Source organism: Sinocyclocheilus rhinocerous, unplaced genomic scaffold (assembly GCF_001515625.1).
Source record: "Sinocyclocheilus rhinocerous isolate Xijiao unplaced genomic scaffold, SAMN03320098_v1.1 scaffold655, whole genome shotgun sequence".
NCBI lineage: Eukaryota > Metazoa > Chordata > Actinopteri > Cypriniformes > Cyprinidae > Sinocyclocheilus > Sinocyclocheilus rhinocerous.
In genome coordinates this window covers 173,468-180,301 of record NW_015646377.1, presented here as the reverse complement: position 1 = coordinate 180,301, position 6,834 = coordinate 173,468, and the positions used below count along the sequence as shown (strand labels likewise).

The 6,834-nt window shown below is 37.6% G+C and overlaps 1 protein-coding gene and 1 long non-coding RNA gene across 2 annotated transcripts in view; both read right to left on the bottom strand.

Annotated features, from left to right (window-relative positions):
- The window catches only part of LOC107707717 (B-cell receptor CD22-like), a 65,027-nt gene that overhangs the window by 12,890 nt on the left and 45,303 nt on the right, over positions 1–6,834 (bottom strand). The window lies entirely within an intron of this gene.
- Positions 1–6,834, bottom strand: part of LOC107707719 (uncharacterized) — a 9,126-nt gene that overhangs the window by 1,693 nt on the left and 599 nt on the right. The window lies entirely within an intron of this gene.

Here is a 6,834-nt window from a genome sequence, read left to right as displayed (position 1 = left end):
CGCAATGCATGCTGGGAGCCATGGATGAGTTATGATTGGTGCACCCAGAATGCACTGCAACATGAATCTGTCTGTTGATCAACACCATTGTTGAGATTCATATGCTGATTCTTGATGTCTGTGTGTCTAAACAGAATAGATGTTCTATACTGGTGTGAAAAATGTTTTTAAAGCTCTTCATATTGTTTTATTAAAATACAGTTGTGATCAGTAATAAACCGTATTGAACATAATCACTGACGATATTAGTGAACTTAACTACAACATGACAACTATGTCATAATCATAAAAAATGGCCAATATAATCTAAACACATTTTCTCTTGGTTTGTCTTGCTATAATAAGCATGTTTCATAAACACAATTACAGCAACAAGAGAAAAACTAGTGTTAAAAAAAGCCAAGGGTCAAGAGCCCAACTAAAGCAAACGCTTATCTCCACAACGGTGACTTCAAATTGTTTCTCTTTTCTTCAGTGATTCTGCTTGTTAACAGCAGCTGTTCATCACTAATGATCAATCAGCACTTAATTAATCACATAATTATCTCATTAACTTTAAAACTGCTTCAGTGTTACTTTACCACTCTTAGAGTGGGACCATATATGCTCCGAGCAGTGTTAATTTAACACTCGGGAATTTACTGTGTAAGATTGACTTGATTCAGTCTGCTATTTCGGATCATAGTCACAGGATTACCTCGCTTGAAACCAACGCTAATGTAAAAGAGGAGCGTTTACATGCTCTGGAGAAGATATGTTCGGTCCTGTCGGAAAATAACGCAAAGTTTCAATCCAAAATTACCGACCTCGAATCGCGAACCTAAAATACCAGGGCAACCCGATTGCAATATCTGAAGATTACGCGCCGGATGTTGCAGCGCAAAGAGCCCAATTCCGACACGTCATGGCTGATCTCTATAAACTGGGAATGAGGCCTTCATTACTCTTTCCAGCGAGACTTTTCATCAGAACACAGGATGGAAATCGGAAATATTTTACGTCGCTGACAGAGGCAGAGGACTTTGTATCGTCAATCCGTGCCGGCTCTTCCTCGTAGAAGAACGCGACCGTTATACTGACTGAATCTAAGGTTGTGGTATTTTGGTTCATGTATGCTTCTGTTTCTTAATGTAACGACGCTTAGTCAAAGTCTATAGAATACTTAAAGGGACTTGGCTTACTAGGATGACGACATTGAGGACTTCATTTATTTTCTTATAAGTTAATTCCCTCAGTCAACGTTTCCATGCAAACAATTACAGTTCCTTGGACTGACGGAGATGTTTTCCTACCTCTGAAAAATGTCGGTCATCACAGGTAAAGAGATCTGATGTCATGTTCTATTCTGGTTATGAGATAATACGCTAATTTGGGGAGTTTAAATATACTGTAAGGGGAGTTAAGATACATAGTAGGTATGCCGTTTTCTAAAGAGCGTGTTTCGCTTGGATTATGTTGTGTTCTGGGGATTTGGGACTTTTTCTATTTATTTATTTATTTTTTTGTACATGGTTCATGGTTTCAATATTTTTCCATATTGTGAATGATTAATAATACTAAGTCAAAAGACAGAGGGCTAAGACTTATATCGTGGAATACTAAGGGGATGAATTCCAGTGTCAAAGCCGGTAACATACTGTCACATCTACAACTTCTTAAGGCTGAGATTGTATTCTTACAAGAAACACATTTATGATAAAAAGACATTTTTCGCATTAAAAGGGTTTGGATGGGCCATTTATTTAATTCTAAATTCTCTCAGAGGGCTCGCGGGGCAGCCATCATCATCGGTAAATCTGTCCAGTTTGAACCTGTTACCACTGTATCTGACTGGAACGGGCATTTTGTTATAGTTACAGGTTAAACTCTACAATACTTCTGTCATACTTGCCTCTGTATACGCCCCTAACTGGGACAATGACACATTTTTTTATAAAAAAAAAAATCCAGTTTACCTAATGTCAGTGACCATTATATTATTATAGGTGGAGACTTTAACCTAGTACAGGATGTTTGCTTAGATAGATCCTCTACAAAAAAAATGACCTTGTCTAAATCGGCAAGGGTTGTACTTGATTGCTCATCTCGACTGGGTCTTTCGGATCCCTGGAGATTTAAGAATCACCAAGATAAAGCTTTTTTCCTATTTTTCCCATATCCATCATACTTTTTCTCGAATTGATTTTTTTCTGCTGGATAATAAATTACTACAGGACGTTATATGTTGTACATATCACCCCTTGGTTATCTCTGACCATGCTCCGGTGTCGGTCGATATAAATCTTTCTCTAGGAAATTATATGTTTAGACCTTGGAGATTTCCTTCCTTTAAACTGTCAAATGATTAATTTACAGATTTGATAAAGTCTCAAATTGATTTGTACTTTGAACTTAATCAAACTCCTGAAAATCGGGGGGAGGCCTTTAAAGCCTTCGTTCGGGGCCAAATGATATCTCATATTTCATACTCAAGAAAGCTGAATGCCTCTAAATTAGTTAGTTTAGCTGACGAGTTACAAAAACTAGATGCAATCTATGTATCTTCCCCCTCTTCCTCCTTATACACGAAACGTATACACTTACTTTCAGAACATGATTTACTAATGACAACGGTGACTGCTCGACAGCTTCTACAGAGTAGACAGCATTTATTTGAGCATGGTGATAAAGCCGGGAAGCTTCTAGTGCTTCCAGATGGATCCCATGTATCAGATCTCCATTAGGGGAGCTGATATCTGATCAGGTGGGTATCAATGCTGCCTTTGCCGATTTTTAAACTGATTTATATTCTTCTGGGAACTCGTTTAACTCTCAGGCAAATTTTTATATTTTCAATACATTGGATTTTCCCATACTTGAGTCAAGTCTGGCTGAGGACCTGGGCGCCCCTATTACTGAATTAGAAATATTGGATGCAATTGGGTCCATGCAATACAATAAATCTCCGGGCCCAGACAGCTTTACGTTAGAGTTCTACAGAGAGTTTAAATCTTCTCTAACCCCTATATTAGCAGCATTGTATAATGACTCCTTTAGGCTGTCTCCCTCTCTTATGAGGCCTCCATTTCCCTCATCCTTAAAAAAGAAAAGGACCCTACGTTATGTGGAAGTTATCGACAAATTTCCCTGTTAAATGTTGACTTTAAAATTTTATCAAAAATTCTGAGCCTTCATCTCCAGAAGGTCTTACCATCTTTAATTTCGCAAGATCAAACAGGTTTTTGTCCAGGGAGACGTTATTTTTTTTAATACAAGGAGGCTTCTTAATATTTTGTACTCCCCTTTCTCAGCATCTCCGGAAGTCATTATATCCTTAGATGCTGAGAAAGCCTTTGGCAGAGTTGAGTGGGACTATTTGTTTTGTGTTTTAGAAAAAATCGGCCTGGGGTCTAATTTTATCTCTTGGATAAGGCTCCTTTACACCTCACCTGCCGCCTCGGTTCATACAAATGGCATGCCGTCTTCTTTTTTTCCTTTACATCGAGGGACATGACAAGGCTGCCCCCTTTCTCCTCTTCTCTTTAATTTAGCCATAGAGCCTCTGGCAATATGGCTTTGTACTCTGGAGTCTTTTGAAGGTATCCCCCGTTTTGGGTTAACTCATAAACTCTCTCTTTATTCTGACAATTTAATACTTTTTGTCTCTAACCCTTCTAACTCTATCCCTCCTATTCTTGAAGTTTTGGACAAGTGTGTCCACCTGTTGGGATATAAAATTAATCTGCAAAAAAGCTAAATATACCCTGTAAACCCTGCAGCAAGATAACTTTTGTTCTCCCAATTTCCCTTCAAATTATCCATGGTGGGTTTCAAATATTTAGGGATATTCTTTACTAATCTATATGGTCAATTATTTAGCCATAATTTTTGACCTCTTGTCGATCGAATTAAGGAGGACATGACAAGGTGGTCCACTCCCTTTGTCCCTAGCTGGATGTGTTAGCCTTATTAAAATGGTCACTCTGCCTAAACTACTTTATTTATTTCAGCACATTCCAATTTTCATCACTAGATCTTTCTTTAAAAATTTAGACAGCACGATACGGCTATACCTTTGGGGAAATAAACCACTACGACTTAAGAAATCTATTCTTTAACTTCCTAAGTCAAAAGGTGGCCTGTCTCTTCCAAATTTCCAGCACTATTTTTGGGCGTGAACCCCCACTTTCTGGGCGTGAAACCACCCAAAGATTACCCACCCTGGGTTCATGCCGAAACTTCTTCAACTAAATATGATTTACGTTCTGTTATCACTTCTCAGCTTCCGTTAGCTATCAGCAAAAGTATTTCCTGTCCACTTGCTTCAAATTCACTTAAAATTGGATTCAGTTTAGAAAATGTTTTGGATTACACAGAGCGTATATACATATGCCTGTTTTGAAAAACCATGCTTTCTCACCATCTTGTTTGGACTCTGCATACCGTACATGGGCATGTAATGGTATACACGCAGTTAAGGACCTGTATGAAGAGAGTGTGTTTACATCATTTTCTTCCCTATCTGCCAGGGTTAACCTACCAAATAGTCACCTATTTCGTTTTTTTCAGACAAGAAATTTTGTGCAGAAACTGTTCCCTCATTTCCCAAATCGTCCCCCAGAATATGCACTAGACAGTTTTTTTTAATCTTAAACCCAATGATAAACATCTTATCTCAGTTATTTATAACTTAATTAATACTTTGATACCTGATCTTTCAAAGTGTTTCAAAGAGATTTGGGAACAAGACCTCTCTATTCCTATTTCAGATGAACAGTGGTCATACATCTTATATCGGGTGCACTCGTCATCAATCTGCGCCAGGCATGGTTTGATGCAATGCAAGGTACTTTACAGAGCTCACCTGACAAATGCACAATTATCTACATTTTTTCCAGACAAGAATGATGCTTGCAACCGTTGTAAACAAATTCCAGCAGATCATGTGCACATGTTCTGGTCATGTCCTTGATTAGTAACCTTTTGGTCCAACGTGTTTGACACACTGGGAAAAAGCACTTAATGTTGAACTGAGTCCCAATCCATTGACAGCTGTTTTTGGTGTTCTGCCATACACCACTTACTCTAATCCCATTGCTCAAGTGGTTGCTTTTACTAATCTATTAACTAGAAGGAACATTCTCCTTAAATGGAGGTGTGCCACCTCCCCTACTCACAATTGATGGATACAAGACATGTTTTTTTTACATTAAATTGGAGAAATTAAGGTTTATGCTTCAAGGTTCCCTTAAAACCTTCAGTAGTACCTGAAATCCCTTCTTGAATTTCATTAAAGGCTTGCTTTGTCTCTCTGATACAGATTCGGATAATACTTAAGAAATGCCTCTCTTAGTAGCTACATCTCAGAATGCTAATTATGAGAACATATTATTATTATTTTTTTTCTGTTGTGTTTTGTTTTGTTCTTCCTCCCTGGGTAGGGATGGTTAAGGTTTGGGGTTTGACACGGTAAGGACATTTTGTTGTATGTTGATCAGTTTGATGTAAGTGTATTTCATGCTGTCCTGACAAAATGCCAATAAAAAAAGATTGAAATAAAAAGTAAAATTCCAGCCATATATTTATTCCACTCGTGAACTCAGCCAGCTGATTTAACTAATTTGCTCTACCTCCTGCAGAGGTGGGACCTAGTCATTCCTTTCAAGTCACAAGCAAGTCTCAAGTCAAATCCTGATGCTGCGTTCACACCAAACGCGAATAGAGCGTCAAATTCGCATCTACCGCGTCTAGTTTGCCGCTTGAACATTTTGAATGCATTCGCGCGTCTAGAGCGAAATAGACGCGCGTAAAAAATCCCAAGTCCTCAAAGAGTTAAAGTTAATGAGATAATTAAGTGACTAATTAAATGATGATTGTACATGATGGATGAACAGCTGCTGTTATTGAGAATTACAGAGGATCAGATGTTGATGTTTTATTGGTTAAAATGATGTCACCATCATGGAGATCAGTGTTTGCTTTAGTTGGGCTCTTGACCCTTGACTCTTGTGTTAGATCTATCTCAGTAACCATGTATGTGCTGTTGTAAAGCAGAGAGTCCTGGGCTGTATAGTGAGGAAATATTAACTGTTATAAAATGATGAGGTGTCAAGAGCTAGCCTGATTACGTTCAATATATAATTTTTTTATTTTTATTTTTTATATTATGAATGAATCTTAACAATGGTGACAATCAAAAAACTGCTTCTGGCTGCAATGCATGCTGGGTAACAACATAGTAAAAACTCCCATTGTGCACTGCAGTATGAAAAAATATTGTCACCATTGTTGAGGATTGTATGATAAGTGTTCATGTCTAAAAGCCTGAGCTGATATAGGCCAGAGCATACTGGTGATGCTGTTAGTGGAGTTGTTTAATCAGATTTTGAGAGATTTTAGTTTTTTTTTTTTAAATTCCTTCAGTTGATTTTGTTTTTGACTGTGGCTGAAGTTAGTTGTAGTTCTTGTGTTTCTCTTTTCTTCGATGATGCTGCTTGTTAACAGCAGGTGTTCATTACTAATGCACAATCATCGTTTAATTAATAACTTAATTATCTCATTAACTTTAACTCTTTGAGGACTTGGGATTTTACTCTAGACTTACTTGTGACTTGAAAGGAATGACTTGGTTCCACATCTGACCTCCTGGCTGAAAAAAAATTACTTTACTAATTAGCAAATCCAGGTGATTGGAACAAAATACTGTGGAGACCTTTTACTTTCTGAACCTGGATTTTACACCTCTGCAGATGGAAGTAGTTTAGATTCTGAATAGAGCACAAAAGAAGGTTCCAGAATAATTTTTAAACTGTAGCTCTGACTATCGTTTACATGATATTGTAGTTTTGATTAATA